Source organism: Prinia subflava, chromosome 1 (assembly GCF_021018805.1).
Source record: "Prinia subflava isolate CZ2003 ecotype Zambia chromosome 1, Cam_Psub_1.2, whole genome shotgun sequence".
Taxonomy (NCBI): Eukaryota; Metazoa; Chordata; class Aves; order Passeriformes; family Cisticolidae; genus Prinia; species Prinia subflava.
This window is the reverse complement of record NC_086247.1, coordinates 95,185,630-95,212,188: the sequence shown is the minus strand read 5'-3', so window position 1 is coordinate 95,212,188 and position 26,559 is coordinate 95,185,630. Positions and strand designations below refer to the sequence as shown.

General features: G+C 41.2%; 2 protein-coding genes across 7 annotated transcripts in view; one reads left to right on the top strand and one right to left on the bottom strand.

The window, feature by feature from the left end:
- Positions 1-24,789, bottom strand: part of KCNG2 (potassium voltage-gated channel modifier subfamily G member 2) — a 52,825-nt gene extending 28,036 nt beyond the window's left edge. Inside the window, exons 1-3 of one of the 6 annotated variants that reach the window (XM_063403927.1) lie at positions 23,892-24,042; positions 22,582-22,636; positions 21,613-21,749 (exon numbers count right to left, since the gene is read on the bottom strand). The gene's annotated coding sequence lies outside the window, so the exon portion shown is untranslated. Of the gene's footprint in view, positions 1-21,612; positions 21,750-22,581; positions 22,637-23,891; positions 24,050-24,308 lie in introns of those variants that run through there. The other 5 variants (XM_063403946.1, XM_063403936.1, XM_063403918.1 and 2 more) reach the window with 5 other exon arrangements.
- Positions 24,091-26,559, top strand: part of LOC134553836 (uncharacterized) — a 32,680-nt gene continuing 30,211 nt past the window's right edge. Inside the window, exon 1 of the mRNA XM_063403967.1 lies at positions 24,091-24,387. The gene's annotated coding sequence lies outside the window, so the exon portion shown is untranslated. The remainder of the gene's footprint in view (positions 24,388-26,559) is intronic.

Below are 26,559 nucleotides of genomic sequence, written 5' to 3'. Positions count from 1 at the left end.
ATACCTCCAGGAATGTAACTCACACACTTCCCTGGGCAGCCTGTTCCAATACCTGACCACCTTATCAGGGAAGAAATGCTTCCTAATATCCACTCTAAACCTCCCCTGGCACAACTTGAGGCTCTTTCCTGCTGTCCTGTCTCTTGGTACTTGGGGGAAGAGACTGAACCTCACCTCACTACACCCTCCTTTCAGGGGAACTGCAACTGGGACACAGTCAAATTTTACATATTTCTGTATTTATTATCAGTAAACTTTAATATCCCTAACCTCCTCAGCCCCTGCTCAGGGAAGACAATAGCTCTCTGAACAGTCCTTCATTTTATCTGTTTAACAGAGTGACAGGAAGCAGTGACACCACCTTACACACCTAGCTGAGATGTCCCCATCTAACAGAGAAAGGAGGGTTTGTAAGTACAGTTATGGAGCACAAGAGCCAAGACAGTCTTCTCTAAAGAGTGTTTTGGGGGTCTTGAGGAGGACACTGCCCAAGAAGCCCAGGAGACTCATACTGTAATGAAGGCTGCAAAATTCAGCATGTGAAGCTGGACATTGTTGCATACTCTGAGCGTTCAATTTCCTTAGTATTTTCATTAATTCAGTGGAGGAAAAAAGTAATAATTTTCTTCTCTGAACATCCCTCATCACATTTAGGCCACACTACATAATTAGCTGAAACAATTCAATTTGTTAAATGAAAAAATTAACTTGACTCAACATTAATTATTCTGACATACATTCATAGTTATTTGTCTCCATGAGACAGCTTATGAGTTATCTTGTGTCACTGCACTTGCCAGACTTGTATATGAAAGAATGAACATTGCGACATCTTTAAGAAATCAGGGATTTGATTCAATACCTATATGAAGGTATGGGATCTTTACCTGTATCTTCACAGCTAAACCCAATCTTATTCTGCACTTCCACAAGCTTTTGGTGCCCATTTATCTTTGTACCCTAACTAGCATTGAACTATTATTTCTATGAAGCTATTTGCACACTTCAGTTGCATAGCAGATAAAGGCAGACATGCTAGGTAAAATACAGACAAAGGAAGCACTGCTTATTTTTGCATTATACCCAGAATTACTGAATTCTGTTCAGGCTAGCAAGCATCAAGATTTCACAAAGGTCTTAAAACATGTATTTCACTTAAACAGAACTATAAATAAAAAACAAGCAGAGACTGCAAGGATTAGGCAGCAAAGCTTTTCCCCACAGAATTATTACTACTTACAATAAAACAGAGCATCATGTTCAAACCATGCTTACTTGCTTAGGTGAATTAACCCTCAGTTGGTTACCAGAAAACCAGGTTCGTAAAATCTGCTTTCATCCTCAGTTCATATTTCCTGAACAACTGAACAGACTCCAAATGTGCACCAAGTGGATGACGTGCTAAAGGGAAGGAACTTCAGAGCAGAGCTGTACCTCCCAGACTCTGGGAAGATTAGATTTGACATGGAGATTTGTTTGATCCAGTTGCTGTTAACTGCAGCCTTAGATCAAGTATAGTGTCAAGACCCTAAAATTAAAATGTGTTCTATCTGCACTTGCCTGGTCAGAGATTGAGCCCCGTGGACACAGCACCTTTGACCCTTACTGGCAGCCACTAGATGGTGAAGTTTTTATTCTTCCATGAATCCCACACAAGTTTATTTTAGGAGCCTTACTGATTAATCCTGTTAGTATCCCATTTAATTAACTAGTCAGATAAGGTACTATGAGTTAGCTGCCAATCTGAAATATTTCTTTCCCTGTTCTTAGATTGTTAATAAAAAAATAACATAAAAGAATAAAAGAATCATCAAAATCTAGGTTTTAAAGTATCTGCTCCAGTCATGATTACATACCCTCAGCTGGCCTAAGATACAATGTGAATGGCAAATGCAAAAGTGACAGACTGTAGTATTTTAAACCAGCATTGTTTATCCCTCTCACCCAGGAAACTAAACAGATTGTCTCATTTCTGTTGCCAAAATTCGGGAAGCACGAAAAAACCCAGAGAAGTTTTGGTGTCTTTGAAAATCACAGGATTATCAGTCAAGTGTTCCAGTTGGTCTGCAGATCACTGCGGGGGGAAAAAACAGTTTTTACCACGAGCTCTACTCCTAACACTGATCTTTTCTTTCTGATCCATCCTACTGGTTTCTGCAATTCTATACTTAGCAGCTTCCCACCCACATGATTAATATGCTTGATTTTATACAGAATATACCAACTAGATTTCTGACTAGAAATAAGGTTTGACTGTGTGATGCTACTCTAGGCCTGATTTTCACATTCAGAAGTTCATAAAGACTTGTTGGGGTATTTTTCCTAGTAACTGTACCTGTCCTTGTGTCTCTTTCAGGGCCGTCCACAGGTTTGTATGAATGGTTGTTAGATACATATGACTGAATGCGAAAGGATGAGAGGAAACAGCCTCAAATTGTGCCAGGAGAAGTTTAGACTGGATATTAGGAAAACTTTCTTAACTGAAGACTTATCAAGCCTTGGAACAGGCTGCTGAAGGAAGTGGTTGAGTCAAGATCCCTGGAGATCTTGCAGACACGGCACCTAGGGATGTGGTTTAGTGAATTTGGCAGTGCTGGGTTAACGGTTGGACTCAGTGATCCTAAGGGACTTCGCCAAGTTAAATGATTCTATGAATAAATGCTCTTATTAACTGCTCACAGATTTCAGATGTAGATCTAGCCTTTTTAATTTCCACATGAAATCCTTTGCAAAAAAGATAAATTGTATACAGATGCATTCTTGCTTCTCTTGTTAGCTTGAATTAGTGAACACTGAATTTTATGTGTTTACATTTTTTTTTGCAGATGATGTTCCTGTTCCCATGTGTGTTTCGTAAGTCAATTGTGCACTGACCTCAAAAATATTCCCATCTCTACTTAAACACAATTCTGCCTCTGAATTTAACATGATTGTAGTTAATTACTAACATCATCGCATAGAATATCTTTTAAATTTAGACTCATTAAGATTATATATTTAATCCATGGTTGGCGTTAACAGGAACTGGATGAAACAAAACTCCACATGCAATAGAATTATCTCAGAGAGACTTTGGTTAAAGGATAGCTCCTGGCCTAAAATCCGTCCACTTTAGCTCATCACTCTCTTTGTGCACATCCAGTGTTCCCAGAGCTTGTTCTACCTTGTTTGTCCCAATATCCCTACCCACACTCACAGTGACACGTATCTTTTACACAAGATTAATATGACTGTGGTTCCAGAGCCCTTGGATGAGGTGCCTCCTAAACAGAGGGAGGTTCTTATCTTTGTGGCATGATGCCCACATTGAACATTGGGAATACTGACACAGTGCTAATAACTGCTGCTTGGTGCAGCAAGAACTACTTGCCCTACTACTGTGGACAGAATTCAGGAATCCTGTCCTTTAGACGTGTTTTTAAATGAGAAGGTGTTCCAGATATTGCTCTGTACACAACTTGCATTTCCACAAGGAACAACCATCACTACCTGGAGCGGGAAGTTCCCAGAGCCCTTCACTTGTCTTCTGTGCAGTCTTTACCCAGGAACATCTGCATTTTGCAGTTTGCAGTTGTGGTGAACTGGAAACACTACAGCAGCTTGAAGCAAATTAAGAATTAAAATTTGTGCTCAAATAAATAGGAAAACTAATACTATGACTAACAAAGAACCTCTTGTGTATTTATATAAATTTAACACAAAATTATTTTTCAAAATGTCAATTTCATTACATCTTCTGTCCTAAATTCCTCCTAGACAAATGTGGTAGCAACATCAACTTTCCCAACAAAAGCTGACAGGACAAAGCCACAGCACCTGTGTAGAAACACTGATTCTTTTGGTTCCTAGAAAAGTGGGAGACAGCTTATACTTTTTCCCTCAAACAGGTAGAGAGAGGCCTTTTGCAGTTTGGGTTTACAGATGCATTTCCACATTCTTACCCTGCTACTGAAGGGTAAGAAAATGACCTGTAATAGTCGAAGACATCTTTGTGGTTTCTCTCACCAGCAACCCACTTACCCCACTACTGAACTGCCATTGCTGTATTCAGAAGAGAAACACTTAAATTCACTAAACACACTCACTCACTTAAAGGATCATCTGATAATGTTACCGGTTTTAATGTTTAATAAAGAACCAAACTGATTAGAAAACTTTGCAATTTTTCTAATGCAATTATTTCAGTCCGCTCACAGGCTAAGGATGTCAGCATTCTTAAGACCTTGTTCTCTATAAAATTTCAATGGACTTATCTATGCAATGCAGTGGGAATGAATGGATCCCACTGTGAAGATGATGGCTTTAAAATCAGGTAAAATATGACTGATTCAGTTATCAGATATGCAATATCTTCAGTAATCATATTGAATCCTTCATAAATCACCTCTCCTTTCAAAAACAGTGGAAGAGATACAAAAGGAAGGCTGACAGGCTAATTATTCATGTATGTAATAGATGAAAATATTCCACTAATATTTTCCTGGAGAACCCTGTAGATCATCTGGAGATGTCCTGGAGAACATCTGTAGATCAGATGTCATGCAGACACACTCTGATGTAACATTTCCAGAGAACTCCTATTGTGACAGACATGTGAGAAGCTCAATTCTAAGACCAGCTCCACCGTCTGGAGGTTTTTGACCCAGTAGGTTAATATGTACCTCTGAATAAGGTGAGCTCTTGGGGTGGTGAAAGCAGGCAATAACATCAACACTATGACAACAATCCACACCTTTAAAGGATGCTTAGCATGGCTATTTATTCACTCATTGTTTTTGCAGTTGGGCTAGTAAATGAACAAATCCTGTTCTCCATGAGAAAACTCTCCTCTGTTCAGAATTCCTGCAGTTTCTGCCAGATTGCTCACCACCATTCCACTTGCAATACTGGCAAATACATAGAAACATTGGGATAAAATACCACTAAGGAATTCATTTTACAGCATCACCACTACTGATATGATTTTGTTTCTGAGCAGTTATTTTCATGCAGCAAAAGGACATGTTGTTACTCATAAGGCATACATTAATCTGCAAGTGAGACAAACAATAAATCACTGCCAGATCCCAGTATCTCTGGCACACTCCAAAGCTGCGGGTTTCTTCCCCTGTGTCATCATGCTTTAAATCTTATCACCATCAGAAAGATGGTGAGGAATTTCCAGTTACTTCAGTTCACTGCCAGCTGGCCTTCGCCTTCCACGAGGAAGGCTCCATGAGCTGCATAGTCTGTTGTGCTCATATTAAAAACTCAGGAGGTAATTAACCTAATGGCCTTGTTCAGGAGGTGTTTAAGACTTCACTCCAGGCCTCATTCATAGTTGCCTCATTGTTTTAACCTTCTCCTGCAGGTTCCTACTACAGTGCTCCGTGAGAGAGGCTAATTGAGGGGTGCTATGCATAAAATAGAAACGCATAAAATATGTAAATGCATAAAATATATAAAACAATAAACAAAATAATAAAGTTTATTATTAGCATTGCCAATGGAAAACAGGAAGGTGACCAAAATGGTGAACTGGGCCAGCAGAGTTGAGGAAGTTGCTTCTTCATTCCACCTTTACTTGACTGGCCAGTTCACTGTGTAGCTAAGAGGATATCCATGACTATTTCACTCTGAGCAGTGGAAAGCTGCTCTCACTTTCCTGTGTTGCCAGAAGATCTGAGAGGTTCTCAAAGAAGCTGGATACTGGCAAGTGTAGGAATAATTTTGCACCTCTTTTTGTTTCGAACTATGCTCCCTGACTGGCAAAGGAGGGTCCCTGGAAGGTGCTCTGCAGATGAATAAGGTGGTCTAACTTGTCAGGTTTGTGTTTGCTAGGGCACTGCAGTACTGACATAGTCAGAGGGAAAAGATGGATGTTCAGCTAAATGAGAAAGATCACAGAATGGAGGAGTTTCATAGGTACTAATATAAAAGCTGGGCTCCAGCTCTATTGCAAGCCTGTACTTTGGTAAATATAAGCTTTATCTACTATATTGAAGAATCTGGAGCATGGTCTCTACAAAAACTCTTTTGTCTCCCTCCACAGTGATAGTAGTGAATAGAAGTGGTTTTCAGGCACAAGGCTTATGTGATCAGCAGCTCTGTACATTTGCATCTTGCAATACAGCAGAACACCCCCTATTTATCTACCTCAATTTTACTTATCCTAGGGCATTTGTTCCAAACAAAACCTCATTACTCTATTATTGGTTTCTTGCTAACAACTAACCTTTACTGTTAGCACAAAAGATACACTGAAGAAATAAGCAACAAAATACCTTTCATTCTCTTTCATCCTGAAAATTTTTAATTAAAAGACATCTCATAAAATATGAATTCATATCCAATTTGCTTTCTCATCGAGTAAAAAGTAAGCACAGACATCAGCATCTAAATATCTAAATAAAGATCGGCAAATAAGTAGCTAACAGCTACTTAATGAAGATGCTCAAAAGGAATGCATGTAATCTGATTTGTACTGCTTAATTCTTTCTGTATTATTTATTTTCTACTTTAAATGACCTTATTTTATTTAATGCATTCAGTCTCAGTAGCTCACTGATACAGAATCATTTAGTTTGATTCTGATTAAGCAGCTGCTCTCCAGTTCAGTCAGTCCCCTTCTCAACAGCAAAATTTTACTTGGTTGGTGAATACTTCTATACCCTGACAGGAACTTGAAACCACGTTTGGTCTCAGAAACCTTGTCCTGAAGTGTATCATCATACTCCACAAAGCCTAGCTTCAACTGAATCAACAAGAATTGAATGGGCTATGGAATTGGGTTGTAGAGAGGTCCATCCTCAGGCTTTTGAGGAGCTCGAGAGGAGGGTGCCACTGGGAAGGCTTGCTGGACAGAACTGAAAAGATCCTACCAGTACTACACAGTAAACCCCATTCACAAGATGAATTTCTGTGTCTCTGTCATCATTACAGGGATGTTTTTGTGGCTGTAAGGGAACTTCATGATGTGGAAGTGACTTCATGTGACTTCATGATCTGGAAGTGTGAAATAAATATGAGACATGAGCAAACACAGATGGGTTTACAGAAAGAGAGTGGGAGAGAGAAAGCACTTAGCTAAACCTCTTGTGGTCAGCTAAGAAATTTAAATGGTACTGTTTTGAGATAAAATATGATCATAAACTAAAATCTCTGATGGTTTTATGCTTACAACTACTAAATCAAAAAGAAACATGTAATTTACGGTGCGAAGGAAGAGGAGAAGGATAAAAGGATACAGATCAATATGGTATGAAGCAGATACTTCATTATTTTAGAGCCTAATTCAAGCATATGCTGAATCCCTGCACTTTTCATGTAAGTTAGCAATTGTCAAGCAGCTTGTAAGAAGCTCTCTCCCTCTCTCAGAATCAGGATCCCAGTCTGCTCTATCACCTAAGAAAACCATTACCAAGTAAATCCATAACTAGTACTAGCCCATGCTTAAGTATATATAAGCACTCCCTGGAAAATGTTTTATTTTTCCCCATGTACATGCATGTCTATGCAGACATCCATATATTCCTCTCAACAGGTAGCGAAATGACATACATGAGATCTGTGACATGAAATGCTCGTGGGTCTCCAAAACCAGCCTTCAGGAGCACAAGGCCAGAAGCACCAAGGAGGGTCAAATCAGTCATCAGCTCCCCTGGCTTCCAGGAGAAACAAGCAGCTTGAATCTGGTGACTGCACAGAGACATCCAGTGCCATCTGGGACATCTTGGGATATCTGAGGATAGCAGATGTGGCACAACAGCAACAGCTGGATGCCAAGAATGATGTGCTAGTACATCTAAAAGAGCCATCTCTGGGTAACCAGAACTACTCTAGGTAAACAGGTCTTTTGAGAATCTGTGCACACAGAGCCTTTGGGGGTTTATTTTTAATCTCTTGGTTGAGACAAAAGATCCTCCATATTCATAAATTTTTAAAGTATGGCACTCTTACGTCAAAAGTCAGTGCTGCAGATCAACAGATCTCTTTATGCAGATGGAGATACTCACTGAAACAGCAGAAGCACTGTAAAAAAAAATAGTGGATTTCTACCATGCTTTGGTGCATGTAAACCTGAAAATTTCTGTAATTAAAGTTAAACACTATCCTGGAAGAAGTTTCCATAAGATTCACATTAGGCAGCTTTATTTATTACTAAATGTTTCCTATTTTACCCAAGCTGAACATATTCAGAAATTTGCATTACAGAGCACAACTCCTTAATTCTCAAGTTAAATTTGATCACTGCAGATACTGGTTTTGCACGTACCCAGCCTGTGCATGTGAATTTCCAGTGTCCATAGCTTGATCAGATGTCTGCTCATACAAAGGTACTTCTGATGGGGACCAGCTGGAAATAAGTCTGTGCATAATTACAACGTGTGAATGAACACATGTACAGGTTGAAAAACAGAGCACATTAGCAGACATCCCTATTTTTGGAGGGGACATACCTCTGTCACACAATGTCATTATGGAAAACCTGATGGTCCTTGTCCTTCCAAAGCACATACAAACACCCAAGAGCCAAATGGAAAAAGAGAAGACACTGAAAGTGTCAATGTCAATTGGTGTTACCTCTTTTGCTGCTGGATAAATGTTGTTTTCTAAAAATAGCAAATAGCCTTCCCAATCCTGGAATGGTAAAGTAAAAGAATTTTAAATTAAAATGCATCCTCTATGAACTACAGTAAGAAAGTCCCATTTTCCTCCATACTCTAGAAATTCTACTATTCATTGTATTTATACAAAACCAAATCCCAGCTATGAAAAATAAATTAAACCTAACCATCTAAATACCCTTTTCATGTGCTAGAATCAAATGCTTTTCTTTGGCCTCCTGCCTCTGTTTTATGCATAGTCAGCATTCCCACTGACATGACAAAACTGGGAATTTGTTACAGGGACAGAAAAATCAGGGCCACTTAATTTGCCAGTCTGTGAGAATAAAGCAAGCTACTTTTCATACTGTGTGTACAGGCATCATGTGAGCACTCACTGGTAGCTGTGTTGGAATGGACAGCTACAAACTGCAGATGAAGTCTTACAGTATGGACGGGCTACATGCACCTAAATTAAGAAGGTGTTTTAATTCTCCATACAGAAACGTGCAGAATGTCTTTTTGCATGTAAACTTGTTAAGATTTTCAGACTGGGGTGATTTTGCACACAGAGAATCAATGCTTCCTCAGGTTCAGCATGACGTACTAGATTCCGCGTGGTTTCACCAAATGACAGGAAGAAGCAATATGGAAGCCACTACAAAGGAGCCTTCTTGAGCACTGACTTTCAGATAATAGGGACAAGATGGGGACAAGGTGAGAGAATAGACATGTTGCCTCATTTCCACCTCATTTCACACTCCTTAACATCTTTATTTCCAACCCAGAACAACAGGAGCAATAAAGACTCCACAATCCCAGTCAAGTCATCCCAGACAGACAGTGGGAAGGAATTTTGTACAAGTTACAGACATATTCATTCCAAATTCTCCTGAAAATGCTGTAGTTGTTGCTGGGCACCTTCCTGATGGACATCTGCTCTTATGTCCATAACACTTTTTAATGAGTGATTCCCTCAATCAAATCTTGAGCTCAGTTTTTTTCTAAAGCATGAATAAAACACCTTTATCCATTAGCCTAGTTTCTGCTGCTTTCATAATACTGAAAAGGCAAAGGAGTCACTTGCGGCATCTCTTCTTACTTCTCATAATCTGGCAAGTCTCCTTTTGAGCAGTTTCTTTACTCTCTCTCCAAGTTATTCTTTGCTAGAGCAACATACCTTTCCTCTTATTAAAGACCTTTTCATCCCAAATAAATGTCTTGCAGTATCAACCCACCGTGCATCAGTTCCAGCTCCTCATTACCAGGCCCATTTTTCTTTCTGCAGACACCTGCATAATTACCTTATGTGAAATAACTTATATAAATCAGCAGTCGTTGTCATATATTCTAAAGAATTGACCTACAATTGATATCAACTGTAAAACTTCACTCCAATTTTAGCCATCAAATCTAACCATAAACTCAAAAGTTGACTGAATACGGATTACTGAAGCTGCATTTCAGAAATAATAACTTGCAATTTATCTACCTAGGCCTTACTTTCAAAGCTATTGTGATCTCATCCCCACAGGCCTTGAAATTGATTTTTGAAACAATACTTTAATTACCTTCCTACCTGACAAGCTTTCTTTGGTGCTTCGTTCAGAAGCTGAGATTGACCCTGACTTTTCATGTCTGAGTCTGTGCACTGGTGTCATCTACTCTCCATCCTCATCTGCTGCTGTGTGTGCCAGCCCAACAGGGCTGGTAGTAACTACATGAACACAGGGCAATAAATGAAGCTTTCCTGATGCTTTCAATAAGCAGTGACTAACAGCTCTTTAAATTATCAAGACAGTGGCAAAACCAAATTATATTTAACATTACATTTTCACTACCTCCTGATTTGTATGTACAAAATACGTCCACACAACTGCATCAGCTAATTAGCTGTGCAGCTATTCAAATGCCTTTTCAAATGGATCTATACACAGTCAAATGTAGATTTTTCATACCTGAATTACTGTAAACAAACAAACCAGAAGCAAAATGAAGATTTGGCTATTTAATCTGGAGGATATTCCATATTAAGAAATAAATTCTAAGTTGCAACAGTGTACATTATTGCTATACCTTTAGGAATTTTCAGCTCCTTCACGGAAAGAATCACATTTGATCTATTGAAAATAAATCTGGTCAGAAGCTATTATAAAATGCAGAATGTGCTTCCACAAACAGAACAAGCGAACTTGTGCAATTGGTACATTCATAATTTATTTCAGAGTCACTCTGTTTTGCTGACATATCTATTCTTCTTAACACCCTTTCTAACGAGTTGTTTTATGTTCCAATAAAGGCTATTATAAATTTCCCATTTTTTTCTGTTTACTTCTGAATATTTCACCACTGGAAACTTCCGAGGACTATCTGCAATAGTTACATTTAACCTTCCATATACCCCTCTTTCTCACACAATTGTTTACCTTCTAGGACAAGGACTGGTATCAAACTTCCTTTTTTTTGATTAGGCTTCTTTCCTAATGCTAGGTAGCACGTGTACCCCTTAGGCTTTCAGTTTCATAAATTGTCAGCACTTCTTATGATCCCTCAACTTCTTTTCCCTCCACAGATTTATCTCATTTCATTATCCTTGGCAGCTCTAAAACCTTTCAAAATTTGGTCTACTGAAATTCAATACTAGTGCAAAAGAACATAAGGTTCACCCTGACAAGAGATAACTACAAACTTTGAGCACACCTCACTAGTTAGCCTTGCCCAGTTTTACTTCATCTGTCATTCAATACCTAGAAGTAGAACCTGGGTGCACTATAAAAACCCTAAAGCCAGAAGTGCACTCTTTCCCTAGAAAATATATACTTCTTTCCATTTCCTGAACAGTTCTTCTCTTCACTTTTTCGACTTACTGAAATTATATTACCTGACTGCTTTGCCTAAGGCAAATGGATATAGATTATTTTAGCATTTCTTTGCTTTCTTTTTTTCCCTCTGGAGGGTGAGGCTAAGCAAATTTTATACTAGACTAGCAACATGCTGCAAAGTCAAAATTCAAAGAAATATTCTGCATGCCTCCTGCTCTAATTTTTGCTTTGAAAATTAGTACTTCTTATGTTGACTTGAAACATGAAAATTAACACTGTGTGGACATAAAAGTGCACAGGAAAACAAAATCTGTCAATTACACTGAACTATTTTTGTCATATCTGGCCTTCTGGGTCTATTCCAACTATATCACTCTAGTAAGTCAATGACTTACTATCAGTTGCTTGCCAGCTCCTGGCAGTGACTTCTTCTAGGTGACTTACAGAGCACAAGATCAACCTTAAGGTAGCTTCAAATGACAATAAAATGTGCAACAAACACAATTTCTCCTAAGCCCCAGTCTCTTCCCACCTGTGCTTCCCATTCCAGAACATTCAGAGCAGAAGGAAGGAGGTTATTTGAAGCATCAGCCTGCAGGTGTTTCCAAGACACATCCTAGATTAAGCAAAGATTTTCCTTTGATTTTGTCCAGCTTAAGAGCAGATGAGAGTAAACGGAATTTTTTTTCCCTCTACGATTCTATCTTTTGCATTTACTTACTTCTGAAATGCTTTCCAGACGTTTTCTCAGGGTTTGGCCTAAAATCTTTATATGCTGCCTCCTAAAATTCTTCTCTAACATATGTTATTTGCCTTGAAGTTAGTGTCTTTCCACTTCAGAAAAAATCTTCTGTTAGAGGTACCATGAGATTCTCTATTTCCAGACCAAATCCATTCAGTTATCAAGGAAAGAATTAGGTCTTCCACAAAATCCAGTCAGGGCACCCAGAGAGGAAGCTGCTCTGCTAAATCCGGAGCTGCCGTTTTCCACAGCGCCTTTTCAGAGCTGAACTGCCATATGCTGCTGCCTATCCCTCTTCACTCGCACCCTCTCTGCAGGAAACCAGCTCTGTGTGCTTCAGTCCACTGGCTCAGCCTTCCTCAGAATGCTGTGCACTTTACTCAGTTCCAGGCTAATGTCTTCTCACCCCACTCCAGGGCACTAAAATACATTTTTGGCACCTTGGGCACCCTTCAAAGGAGCAGGTGCTTCTTTTTCACACAGATTGCACCGGGTGATGTGATAGGGACACATGATCCTTTGAGGGTCCGTGGCAGCCTGAGTCACAGACACGAAGCATTGGTGGAGGGAGGTGACAGACTTTCACTCCGCGTGTGACACTACTTTTGTTTCTGGTTTCTTGTGAGGAGCACACAGTGTTGAAGAGGTGGAGGGAAGTCACAGTGTTGTTCTGATTCCCTTGCACTGCATCAAGGGAGCAAGGGGATAGGCAGTGGGAGAAGAGCTCTGCTAAGCCCAGCCTAAATCTATCCCTGCAACACGTTAAAAAGAACAAAAGCTTCAGTACATGTCATTGGGGCTGAGCAGCACCTTCTGTACAAAGAGAGACAGACTCCTTGAAGAGTTCTGTGACACCAGTGCCCATCAGGAGTCAGAACTGTCTGATAGTTATGCAATAACGGAGCTCTTACAGCCACGCGTGCACACAGCCATTTCCAGCCTTCCTGGGCTCAAAAAGCTTTGAAATGAAGCTCCAGCCAAAGCTCCAGCCAAGACCTCCCTCTTGCAGTCTCACCTAAATCTTCTCTCCAGCTACACTCTGCATGCCAGCTCATAGTAGGCATTCCTAACCCCCTGACTGCCTGCCTTGTCCTTACCTCCAAAGGGACTTTGGCATCACTTTCCACACATTTTGCCTCTGCAAAGCTACCAAGGTCTTGCCTCTCACACTGATGCATGCCAGTCCACTCAAGAAAATAATAAAATATTTCCCACCCATATTCCAAAGGATGGAATGTGGGTGGGAAATAAAACCTGATAAACGAGACTGCCTTTACATAACTACAAAGCTCTAATCATAACTGTACTAATACACTTTTCCCTGAGCTGTTGAGAGCCCATTGGTATAGCAAAAATGTAACATTGGCAAATAAGCAACACAAAAATGTGTTAAAACCCATCACTGGATCCCTGGAAACTCGCATGCTGTTTCCTGGCACTCCAACATTTACCAGTTGGCTCAGATGAAATTACAGAAAAGGCAGAGGGACACTCTTTTCCTTATCACACTCATTCATTATCTTTCATCCTCACTGTCACTGTACAAGAGACAAGCTCAGTGCCACCACCATCAGTGTAGGGCACAATGTCATGTTCCCTCCTGCCTTTGCCTTTCATCCAGCCCCTGCATGGGGCTAAGGATTTCACTCAGAAACCTGAAGTCAGGCATTGTTGATCTTAGCTGCTAAGGACCCACACCTTTATTCAGAGACAGTCCCATGAATATGCAGCTGGTGACTCTGAAACCGCTTTATGTGTCTGAATGGGAAGGTGAACGCACAAAATCAACCAAGAAAAACTCTTGCTTGTTACCACAGAGGATGGAAAATAATGCAAGCTGTACAGATAAGTGGCCTGAACACTGTTGTTCTACTGTGACCCAGCACTATTTTAGGTCAAAACACCAGTCAGTGATAATTTTGCACTAACTTATTTTAAGTGAAAGTGGATCATTCTATTATGACTACCTGAATATGTTTAATAGCCAGCTGAAATCCCAGCAATGCATGTCTCAAAGTTGGACCATGTCTACTAGCTTTCATAGGTGGAAATAGGATGACAAAATCAGTAGTTAATAGAACACTTAATTGGAAAGTTCAAAGAACCTCATACTGCACATTCATGATGAATCTTGCTCTTGGGAGCAGTTTCACCCTAAGGGGCAATGCTGCATTTTCATTTACATTCTGAAAACAAAGGGTCTGATTTGTTTTATACCTTTCTTATGCTATCGAATTTAACTTCAGCTGTGTCTCGTGCTTCGAGATTTTCTCTGGAAATCTCCAGTGATGCATAGAATAACTCAAAAATTGTAGAGTAGGATCTTTTGGTGCTACAATTACTTTTTCTCTTTAATAACGGTCTACTTTTGAGAATGCCAAGAATGTTATAAAGGATGCCAAGGAAGCAAAAAGGCAGGGGAGAAATCATGTCACCAAACTCTGATTGTGTGAATGTGCTTGAAAAATCTTGACCAAGAAGGAGGCAAGAGCCCAGAGAAATGCTGACTCCAGAGGCTTCAGAAAAGAATCAGGCAGCTCCCACTGTACAGGATGAATCTTCATCTGACTTTGGTTCTTCATGCTGATGCATGCATAGAGCAATTTGCCCCCTTATAAAACTTTTTTATAAGAAGCTCAATTAATCCAGTTTATTAAAATGTATCAAAGTATGAGGTTTGGATCATACACCAGTCTCCTCTCACTTAAGCTTAAGGTGAATCCCTTCATTTGAGGAATAAGTAAATTCTAGATAATCTTTAAAAAAAGAAAAAAGGTTCTAGTATTTAGAATAGAAGTAGGTTGTTGAACAAGGAGCCATGTTTGACGTGAAACAAAAGAGCATGCATATCTACATGTGCAGCATTTGAACAGGTATTATTTGTCACAGTTTCCACAGATGCTATCAGAGTTTACAGAGAAACTCAATGGTTATTAAAGATGATTCACTGCACTTATTAACATGACAAAGCACAAGAACCGTGAACTAGTCATCAGAATGAATGAGATTTGACAAATAAAAGAGAATGTATGAGATTTGATAAATAAAAGGCTTTTCAATGTTCTTTAAGGACCCACTCTTGAAACCCCTTACTTTTTGTGAGCCCATCAGCCTCAGGACACTGACCTACTCAGTAGTTCATTTGTGTGAATTACTCAGGAAGGGTCCCTTCCAGCTCATACTATTCTATTATCCAATGCCACTGCGATAGTGCAGAGAAGCAGTCAATCTTTGATTGCAATTGCTCAGTTAAAATTTTCACCTACAGAAAACACAGTATTGCTGTGCCAAGTCCAAGGTAGTGCAGGTTTTGAAGGTATTTATGCTGATTCCCTTCCTGCAGGAGAAAAGCAGAGCTTGCCAAAGTGACTTCCAGATGTAAAGTGCATCCCTGATCATACGTGTCTACAAACAGACCAAGCTGGGCAGTCCTAAGGCTGCTCTCACTTAACTCAAGTGGGAAACCATCATCTTGGAACTCTGAGTGGAAGAAGAAAGCCAAGTGAGGATCACCTGTTTTAACTGAAAAGTAATTAGGCAAGAACACCAGAAGACTGCAGTGGGAAATTCAGAAGCCATAGAAGAAATTGTTTCCATGGACTCAGTGATCTTTGTGGATTCCTTTCAACTGAAGATATTTTATGATTGTAAGGGTGAAGTCTGTCAGTATTAGATGTTGAATGTAAGCTCTTTTCATATTTTTTTATTTTAAAGGTAGAAAAGAAATAAAATTAGAAGTTTTACTTTTGCTTGGTCGAAGGGTGATTTGATATTATTCATCCATAACTCTGGGGGTTTTAACTCTAGGCCTCTGTACCAGTACAAAGAAATACAAGTACAAACACCTACAACTGAGGCATGCTCTCATTTACAAAAAGGTAGGTCTGGACAGGCTCCTTTCATTTACCTCAGCATGCCAAGAAGAACATTTCCCTGCCATGCAGCCAGGAATTGCTCCCAATTAAGAGCCCTGAACAGCAGTCTGCAGAACAAATTCCAGTCCCTCTGCTGTCAGAGGAAACCTTCACGGTATCAAGCCTTATACAACCACCAGGAGAGGCTGAGCTTAAAATCGGGCTTTTAGGGAAACACTAAATGCAATACTAATCTGAAAAATATTTTAGTGGCATTTACATTGAAGAATATACACATGAAAGAGGATATTCACAATCTGCAATCACAAAATGCTGGGACTCTCTAAAGCCTGGAGAGTATGCTATTCTGTAAACAGTAACCAGTAAAGCTGGGTCTGGTGGATAAAGAAAAGATTGTGTATGCTGTGCATTTCCCTGCCTCACAGGACTCAACCTTTTTTGTTTTTAAACCAGTAGGTATGAAATAGAGCCTTATACCTCTTTCTAGACTACTTAAGCTTGTCATGAAAAGACTTTTCAAAATTTCTTTCTTTTTCTCTCTCTTTCATATGTAACCTCAATCAGCTCAATCAGCTTCCTTAATCCATATATATTTGCAAAGGTTTTTGTAAGCTTCAAAGTCATACTCAGAAAAGTCCTTCCTGTAACACCTTTGATGACTTTACAGTACATAATAACATTAAACTACTCCTCGAAATCTGAATAAATGACCTTGAAAAACACAATAGACAAAAATGTAGCAATAAAATTATGCTAGGTACATAACTTAATACAAATCAACCTTATCTGAACCAGAACTGGTGTGACTAGAGTTGTTCCTGCCTTCTTGTAGGCTGAATAGAGGAGACTTTTTAAAGGAATTGATATGACTTTCCCTTACACAATGAACACAAGTTCAACTGAATGCAAGCCAGAAAAATCCCTAAAACTTAGCTGGGAACTAGACTGAATATATTAATTTGAGTACTGCCACAGAAACTGTCTGATTAAACGTAACTTACTGTGTGCTCGTGTACAGTGAAAGCCATCATATAAATGATACCATTCAAAGTTAGCATACTCATGCACATGAACAGAAACCACAGACAAGCCTCTTGTGGCTTCACTGATTGTTCAAGCCTGGCAGGTAAGGTTGGTCATTATTCTGAGCACAGAGGTAAGTTCAGAAATATGTCAACATGGATTAATGCAATCAACATGTGTGCATTATTGTAATCAAATTTAACAGCTCAACTAAACAACGAGGTCTTGCCATGTAAAAAGATGGCAAAAAGTCCAGTAATGGTAACAAAGTGGTACTAGACTGTCCATGGAGACACGTAGCAGGTCTCTGCCATCAAAGTATAACTGCAATTTCACTGCAGGAATCAGTCTTTATGGTCTACCATAATCTTCATTAACTAGAAGCATATTATAGTGATCTCCAAAAGCAATAATTTATGATGTCGGAATTAGAAACTAAAATTTATAAGATGTGCTCCATTTCTTAGGAAATACCTGCTTTTCCAAGTATTTCTTCCTTAAATTTGGAACATTATCAAAGGCAGTTTGTGAGGGAAGAAAACTAATTTGTGAGAACCAAGTAAAAATTTTACCTTAACAGGTCAGAATGAAGTAGAATTCTAAGCCATATAGACTTTAGCCTTGGGATAATGTTTGCAAAGCTCTAAAGAGGCTTGAGTTTCACTCAGAGTTTTGTTGAATTAATTTATATTGTGATTGCAGAGTCTCCATAGAGGCTCTGGCTTCCTGGCTTTACTAGCTGAAAAAAAATGCACTGATAATCTGAAGGAAAACAACTCTTTTTCCTCATGTCCGTTACAATCTGTTCAGCATGGAGTGCCTAGGATTCTCGCACTTCACTCTGATAAGTTTAAAAACCCCTCATCTTCCCTCAAGCTCAGGCTATCCTTCATCCTTTTATTTAGAACATTCAATGATTCAGAGTGTTGGCAATGCACTTTCTCTAGCAATTGTTTCCACCTCATTTCCAAAGCAGGATGTTCTTATTCTTAGAGACCTATTACCCGCCCCCCCCACTAAAAAAAAAACCAACAAGTAAAAACCCAAACAAAACCTTAGAGATATTTTTCTATACACTGCAAAAATCTGTCCATCATTATGATAACCACCTTCAGACAGTGGGACAGGTTCCTGGCTCACACTGCCTTACACCACTGATGCAAACAACATGACCTAGACCCATTAACAGGAATCACATCCTGGTTCCTTCATTAATCTACATCACTTGTGTGGTTAAACCAGCACATTCCCATTGTTACTGACTCTGAATGTGGTGTTCTTGTGTTATTGCTCATGTAGTTCAGAGCTGCTTCAGCTGTAAACAAATACAGAGTTTAGCTGTGAATGAACTCCTTCCAGCTCAGGCCAGTAACAGCCCAGTAATGCCAAAGCCACCTGCACCAGGAACGGTACACAGCACAGAAAGCAGGGCTCACAGTCTGTGTACTCCCACAGCAAGGGAGACCAAGGGGGAAGAGAAGGCAAAAGGGAGAGACTGAAAGGATGCAAATGTTTACACCCTTGAAGTCACCACAGTAAGGGGATCTGCGCTAAGAGATACTAAGAGATATGTTTTCAGACACATGGGTATCCCAAGCAGTGTTTTCCTTGATTCAAAGCTGGTTGATGTGACAAACATTTAAAAGCAGTAGTGTAGGTGCAATTCTAATTTGAGAAACTAAAACGTGAGAGGAAACGAGCTTCCATTTCAGGATTCAATTCTCTTCAACACCCAGGACAGATAAAATCCCAAAGTCTCAGAAATGTGCTAGACTTGAAGAAGTTAGGTATAGTTTTCAGGGGCACAAAAAGTTATTATCACAGCTGTGCCTAATCCCTGGAGGACAGTTTCTCCTAAATCTGGTTTATTTCTTCTTCTTCCTTAATCTGTCCAGTTTCTCCTTAAACATTTCAAAATCACAGAAGTCTTTTAACTCAGACAGTGGGGCAAATGTGCACAAAATGATGTAAGGAATCTGATTCACAGCCAACACACAACTGGTTCACAGTACATCTAGGGAAACTCATTGTCAGTCCATCCCCAGAACGTCTGACTAGAAACGTTAAAAGAAACCCCAACAAACATTGCATGATGGCAAGAGATATATAACGAACAAATAAACATGTTTATAAATCCTCTCCCAAGTTCCCAGAGGACCATGCTCAAATCCCAGGAGTACCAAACAAAGCCAGCATAGTAGCAGCTTGGCAATGTTAAGAGTCAGACTTCATGATCTTAAAGGTCTTTTGCAACCTAAATGATTCTGTGACCCTGCTATGTGTCAACACCCTTTTCCCCCGTAAGGAATGATGGAGTTCAGGCAGAGAAGGGTATCACCAGCACGGCCCCAACTCCTCCCACTCACAAAGGGTGAGCAGTGGGCATCCTGGCACTACTCTGCACACAGATGAAGATGGATCTTACCCATTACTCCCTACCCAGTTGGTATCAGTCTATTTATTTTGTTCACAGAACCATTTATAGATGACTGAGACAAACTGCTCTAACTGAGTTGCCAAAAATCCCCCACAACATTAATATTTACAAAGAGCTTCTTGTGGGTACCATCTCAGTCCAAATGCTATTTGTATCTTCAAGAAACACAAAGCTCTGAATAAGAAAATGGGAATAATCTCCATAAACACCAACATACACGATTCTTTTCCTTAAAACAACACTGAAAGGATACATTTTTAATGTTTTATTTTTGTTTCATCTTGGTTGCTTCAATATTCCTAGAATCTTGAGTACATTTTTTATTTTAAATGCTCATATCCTTTCCATTTGTCAAACAGTGATTTACCTCCTGCAACTTGTGCAGAACTCTAATTTAACAAAATTTAGTTGAATCTCTTGTTTTCAACAAGCATCACAAATTCTACTGAGAGCTCAGAAAGACACTGGTTAACCAAGCACAGAGAATGAAGAATCATTGTTTGTGCAGAATTAGTGGTTTTACATTTATTTTGACCAATAGCTGGCATCACAGTTTACAGTCTTAATTATCCTTATTTTTAAAGTAGTTATTTAGAACCCTGAAAGAGAAGAAGGAAGAAATCATTTGGGACCTTTTCTGCTCAGGAATAGGAATAGACTGGAGTGGCTTAATTCAATTACAGTAATTGAAATTCCTCCTTTAGCTTTTTGTCACTTGGAAAAAATACCATAAACTTTTGACTTGCTTTAAAGATTTAGATTTTATCACCAAATGGTTGTGAAATAGCAAATTTGTTGGTAGAACCTGAACAGTTATCAGAGATGCCAGTTCATGTTAAGAACCTGGGAGACTGCATACTTCTTATCTTAATTCCAGGGTGAAAAAACAAAGACATTTTTAATATTTAATAAGAAGGAAAATGCTCCAGAAATTGCTCTTTATGCACCTATGGTTATTGAAAGCACTGGAAGTTTGAAGATGTAAAGCACATTAGCATTCAGTGAACCATCACAGATGATTTTTGAGTTGGCAAGGGCGGAAGAACAATTATTAAGAAAGCAGAGTGACCCTAGTCCCTCTCTCATCTTAAATAACATAGGGTGTGTCCATCCTCTCTGCTGGGAAGTCAGGGAAAAGCCACTGGTCTTTCATCAGGCACTACGGTCAGCACCAGAACCTTCACAAACATTGTTTTTTTCACTCAGCTCACTCACAGTGCACATAATCTTAATTTGCATTTATATCTTAGTCCAGTGAAGAACAAAACTAAGTGAGGAGCAAGGAACGTCTCCCATAGGCAAAACACTACACAAGAAGAACAGAAGCAACAGACTGACTTTCCACAGGACTAAATTGCCTCTTGAAATTTAACATGCATGTGATGCAGAGGCATGCATCAGGGAAGCAGGACCAAATAACTTAAAGTTGTCAGGTTTAATTAACTGGTTCTTAAAAATGCCTGATGCAAACAAACCATTAAGGTCCCTTGACTGATTAAGACACCTTTTATAATCTGATGAAGTCATTCATCTGAGCAGGGAAACACACAAGTTAGGTAAATCAAAACAAATATCTTAACTGAGGAAGTAAGTTACTCCATGCAATTCAAGACACACTGAGTATTTAAAGAGGTAGTACATAAGAGCTGATAGGTTTCTTAATTTTTTTAGTAGAGTTGCAAAATGTTTGAAAAGAAATAATCTCAATCCTTATCACCTACCTGCATTTGAAAAATTTTTGAACCTTCTACTGAAATCTGTGTGCATCATACGTTTAACACTCTGGTCCTTGACTGCCCATATCATTTTTTAAATAAGAGAAAGGCTCCTCAATCATTCAGACATTTAAAAAATTAGGAGTTTCCACTATCTCCAGTTTCCTGTTTCTTCTCTTAATAGCATTTAAATTGAACATTGGTTTTTATCATTCATTCAGTCTTAAAATGTTGCCTCTTTTTCTTCCTTGCAGACAATCTGAGCACACAGAGATCAAATCCATCTCAGCCTTTCCCCCAGCTGCTCAAAACAAGCAATCAAATAGCTGTATGCCTGCAACTTCACAAGCTAAAAGCTATGCCGAGCATTCAGAAGACAATACTCTGAAATAATTCCCCACCTGGATACTCACCAGCTACCAAGAGTACCAATGCATAATATTAGCACAGGTAGAGCTACAGCATCATCAGTTCCCACCAGCTTTTCTGGCTCTAGCTTCTCCAATTAGACTGGTCTCATGCTGGAGAAGTCCAAGGGTTTCCACAGTGTCTGAAAATCCATCCAACAATGGACTGATTACTGATCCTGTCTGACTGCAGACAGTGCTGGGTTCAGTGCAAGGCACAATCTGATTACTTGGGAGTAATTTCTTATAGTGTCCTTACAGTGTCCTTACAGTGAAATCATAGTCAGGCACTTAAAAGGATTTCTCCCAGAATCAAACACGACGACAAAGGAAAGGGAAATATGAGAAGCATCCCAAGACCATCACAGTCCTGCGTAAGTTCAGCAAAGAAATGCAATTCTAATGAAACTCTTCTCTCATCTGTTTTATCAACACGGACTTACTAAGGGGAAATAAAAGACATAAACTCACACGTTTTAGGTCTTCAAAACCAAAGCCACATAAACAAAGCTAGGCTGTATTAATGGGCTATATTAGGACCCTGACAATAGATCCAGGCACCATGAGTTAGTCATACAAAGAGCTGTCACATTTAAAAACTGAGCTGAAACTTTTCTTTCTGTGCCATTTTAAAGCCACTCTATACTTAAGCCTGAAGTGATGGCAAACATTTATTGACAGTTAATGCAGATGTATTATTAGGCACAAGCCCAAAGGCACAAGGCCAAGTGCTGTTAATCTCTTGGCCAGTACCATGGTGTCTCAGATATGCACTGCCTGAAAATATCTGGTGATATCCCTAACGTTTTTTAAAAGGCAGGAGTCTTGAATTTTCACAGAAACTGATACACTGATTAACCCACCAAAATAAAAGTACAATGTAAAAAGCCCTGCAACAGTTCACCCAGTTTCTAGCTCCTGTTTCCCCACATCAGGAGTAATGTACCAAACAAGTACTACCCTCCTTTGCCTTACCTCATGCTTTACCTTCAGCAGTGTCAAATCAGATCTTTCTTGCTTGGCTAGAAACCTTTCCAAAACAAGTGAAAACATCTATCAGCTTTTACCCAAGGGAAATGAATTGCTGAATATTCAATCATAGGTTTCCTTCCAAATGCTCTGCTTGTTTGTTTTAGAGCAGCCTTAAGAAGGGCAAATAAAAGGTTTGAAATCCTCTGAGCAAAGCTGACTTCTTTCTCTGAAGGTCACCCTCAAGTCATTTCAGAACTGTGGAAATAGCCTGGGGAGGGATAAGCAGACTCAAAAGACAGCTTTTCTTCTCAAGTAACTTTGGTGCTTCAGTCGGAATTAAAAACTGCCCTTAGGTGGAGATTTGCCACCTTTTATGGACCCATCCAATTTTACCCTGGGGAGAAAGATGCAGTAAAAAGTTCTTGCAGAAGTATCTGTTGCACAAGTATTTCAAAGAAAGGAGAGATCTGCCTTTTCAGAAAGTGATCTAGAAGTGATCAGGCTCGTCAAGGGTCTTATGGTCAGGCACCTTCCTCTTTGGAACAAACCTTAACCACTATTTTCAGGGTCAGTGCCAAAGCTGGAATATTCAAACCACATGGTGTTGATCGTAATCAAGACAGCCCCTTCATATTCCTTCAGAATTTATGGTCTGACCATACTAATAATATGCACTCAAATTGATAGTAATGCATTTAGCAAACATTAAGTATGACTGCCGTGCCTATTCAGAGCAAATTTTGCCGAGGATGCAAACTGAAACTCATAATCGTGTTAGCTAAGCATATTATTTAGGAGATGTTGTAGACTTAATTTTGTGTAAAGCTTGAGAAAGACCCGGAAAACCAGCGGGAGCTCTACCTAAGCAAAAACTACAGGATCTGGGGCCCCTGTGCAGCTCCACGCACGGGCACACCACCGCGACATTCCAGCGGCAGCTCCGCACACCCCGTTTCTGCAAGAAAGCGAAACAACACCCAAACCCCCAAGCAGGCAAGCGAACACAGCAGCGCCCGGGACAGTCCGGGCACAGCTCCCGGCGCCGCTCCGCGCCCGGCCCCGTCACCTTCTGCCGCGGCAGCGCTGCCGAGCAGGGCCGAGCCCCCGCCGGGGCAGGCGGCACGGACGGGGCGGGGTGGCCGCGCTTCGCCCCGGCTCTGGCAGCGCCCTTCGCTCCGGGCACGGCCCGGGCGGGGACGGCACCCGACAACTTCGCGCACGGTGCCGCCGGCCAGCGGCGAAGTTGCCGCTACCCGGCGCCATTCCCTCGCCCAGCAGCTGCCCCCGGCCCGGCCGTCCGCAGCCCCTCTCACCTCAGGCACTGCCTCCTCCCCGCCGGGACCGGGAATGGTGCCCTCCCCGCTCCATCGCCTCGCCCCGCTCCCGGCTCCCTGCTCGCTCCGGCTGGCGCGGCCCCGCTCGCCGCCGCCGCAGCCCCGGAGCGCCGCCTGCCGCCGGGGCACGGCCCCTCGCCTGCCCCCGGGCACGGCCCCCCGGGCACGGCCCCCCGCCCCCGCCCGCCGCCCGGGCAGCGCTGCCCCGGCCGCCCGGGGAGCCTCAGCGGGGCACCGTTCTGGCCGGGCGGCGGCGTTGTCTTTCATTCACGTCTTTAACCAGCAGCCCCCTCCCCTCACCGGGGCAGCGGGCCCTGCTGTCCGAGCAGCTGGCGTGAGCTGCCATCGCAGCCAGCCCGAGCCCCCCGCGGCGAACGCGCTCTCCCGGGCGCGGACCTGTGCTGGCTGCGCTGCGGTCCCGGCTGAGTTTCCCGCTCCGCTCCGAGCCCGCGGCGTGGCTCCGTGCAGCCGGCAGGTGAGCGCTGTCAGAGAGCCTGTAGGTCGTGCCTGGCGCTTCCCAAGGCGGGGAGAGCCCTTTCCCCGAGTTTCTGTCCCAGAAGGCGGGAGACGGGGAGGCGGGAGCGGTGCCGGCAGCCCGCGGTGCGCAGGGAGCGCGGCTTGGCTCAGCCCGTGTCCTAGCGCTGGCGGGGTTCGCCTATGCCGGGGCTGCCAGCACCCCTCAGGGTCAGAGCGGGGAGCGGCGTTCACAGACGGTCGGGCAGAGACATCATTACCCTGCCTGATGTCTCCGATCTGCGAGCGGGCGCTTGGGGGAATGTCAAGCCTTTGGATGCCGGTGTGAGTGCTCAGGCTCTGCCCGTGCCTACACCGCACGTACACCGCCGCAGGATACCGCTCCACCAGGCAAACAAAAAGCATACTACACTCGTAACTTTTTTGGTTTTAGTACAAGGATGCTCTACCCCGACTCCTCCCTCTTCCCCCCACAACCCCCATCGGTACCAAGTTACAACCTATTTGTAAGGATGGAAATGCATTTCCTGAGGTGTCTCTTTTATCTCCTGCCAGCTTTTTTCAAAATGCCTCTGTAGCTAGTACCCGACTCCAGATTTTTGTCAATCTTAACATATTTATTTTGTTTTGTTTTGTTTTGTTTTATTTGGATTAAGGCATTCACAAATTTTAAATTCTGGTGTATTTTAAAAACATTTCCCTCCCTTCCTCGTGCGGAAAATTCTGGCTAATTCTGGCATCTGTCATGATTTTTGCCTCTTAATACTGAAGCAAAGATTATGTGTTTATTAATTAGTTTCTTTTCTCAGTTAGTCGATCAAGAAGTTGTTAGGTCAAACTTGATAAAAACTGTCAGTCCCAGCCAGCCCCTTGTCTGTGCAATGAGCCAACTCTGTCTCAGAGAAAGCAGGACATAGTTCTGCCTGTATTGTCTATAGCTATTAGGGAGATTCTCTCTGTACATGTATGTGCATTTCACACTTTTTACTAATTATTGCTTACAAAATCTATCAAGTTTCAAGGGAACAATTTGTTGCCCTTGAAGTATTTGGTTTTCAAGGTAGCAGTGCAGAACTAATTGGCAATTTAAGTACATTGCCTTCTAATTGCATTTCATATTCTGTTCATCTTGCACTATGAAAGGAAACAAACAGGACCTTGCTCATGTCCTCAGCTCCATTTGGGCACTGCTTCTTACATGCTCTCTGTGAATCCATCCTCTCTGCTCTCTCACTGAAGTCTGGAAGTGAGACAGGTGTCAGAATATCTGACCTTGTTTGTATCAATGTTAAAGAACTATTTGAAACCACTTGTCTTTCTCATACAGCAAGACCTTTTTGTTTTCTTTTTTTTGCTGCTTGACAGCACAGATAGTCTGGAACATGTTTCCATGAGATCTTTGCACAGTTACTTTTCTGTGCTGTTTATTTATTTAGCATGGATTTGTCCCATCTCTGTATGGCTTGTATTTCCTCAAAATAAGCTGTCTTAAAATACACAGAGGTATGTATTTCTTTCTTTCCCCCCCTCCAATTCCTAATAAGTAATTTGACAGGGCTATGGAGATTAGGATCTCACTTCTATTCACAAACTGATGTGGTATTATTATCTTCAGAGGTTACCTTTCAGCTTGCACTGGAGATTAGTTGTGCATCCTCAGAAGTGAAGAGTGAGCATGACTGGACAGGTATAATTCCACTTTTAATAATTCCAAAATATTAAACAGTATTCCATCTCCCCCACTCCCCAGTTCCACTAGGTTGCAGCTTCTTTACTTCACTGATGATAGTGAAGAGTAATATTGAAGATCAATAGCAGAATGTTATTTATGGGGTCCATGCCACTTAACCATTAAAAATAATACAATTCCAGTTTTCTAAACAGATGGGGAAAAGGTTGCATGGAGCAGTTAACTGGTTTAGACAGGATCAAAATGGTGCAGTCTTGGCAGAACTGATGTTAGAAACTGGGTCTCTGGCTCCAGCCTTTTTGTCTCAGTGCTGCTGCTTTGGTGCTGCTTTATGCTCCTGTTCCTTGAAGGCGGTGTCATGTGTGCCATTCCCGACTCACACAGCACCAATAGCTGCAGTAGAGAGGGTACAGGCACCATTCCAATCCTGCTGAAGACCCTCGCCTCTAGAAGTGGGCCATGAAAGGTAAATTAGCAGCTTTG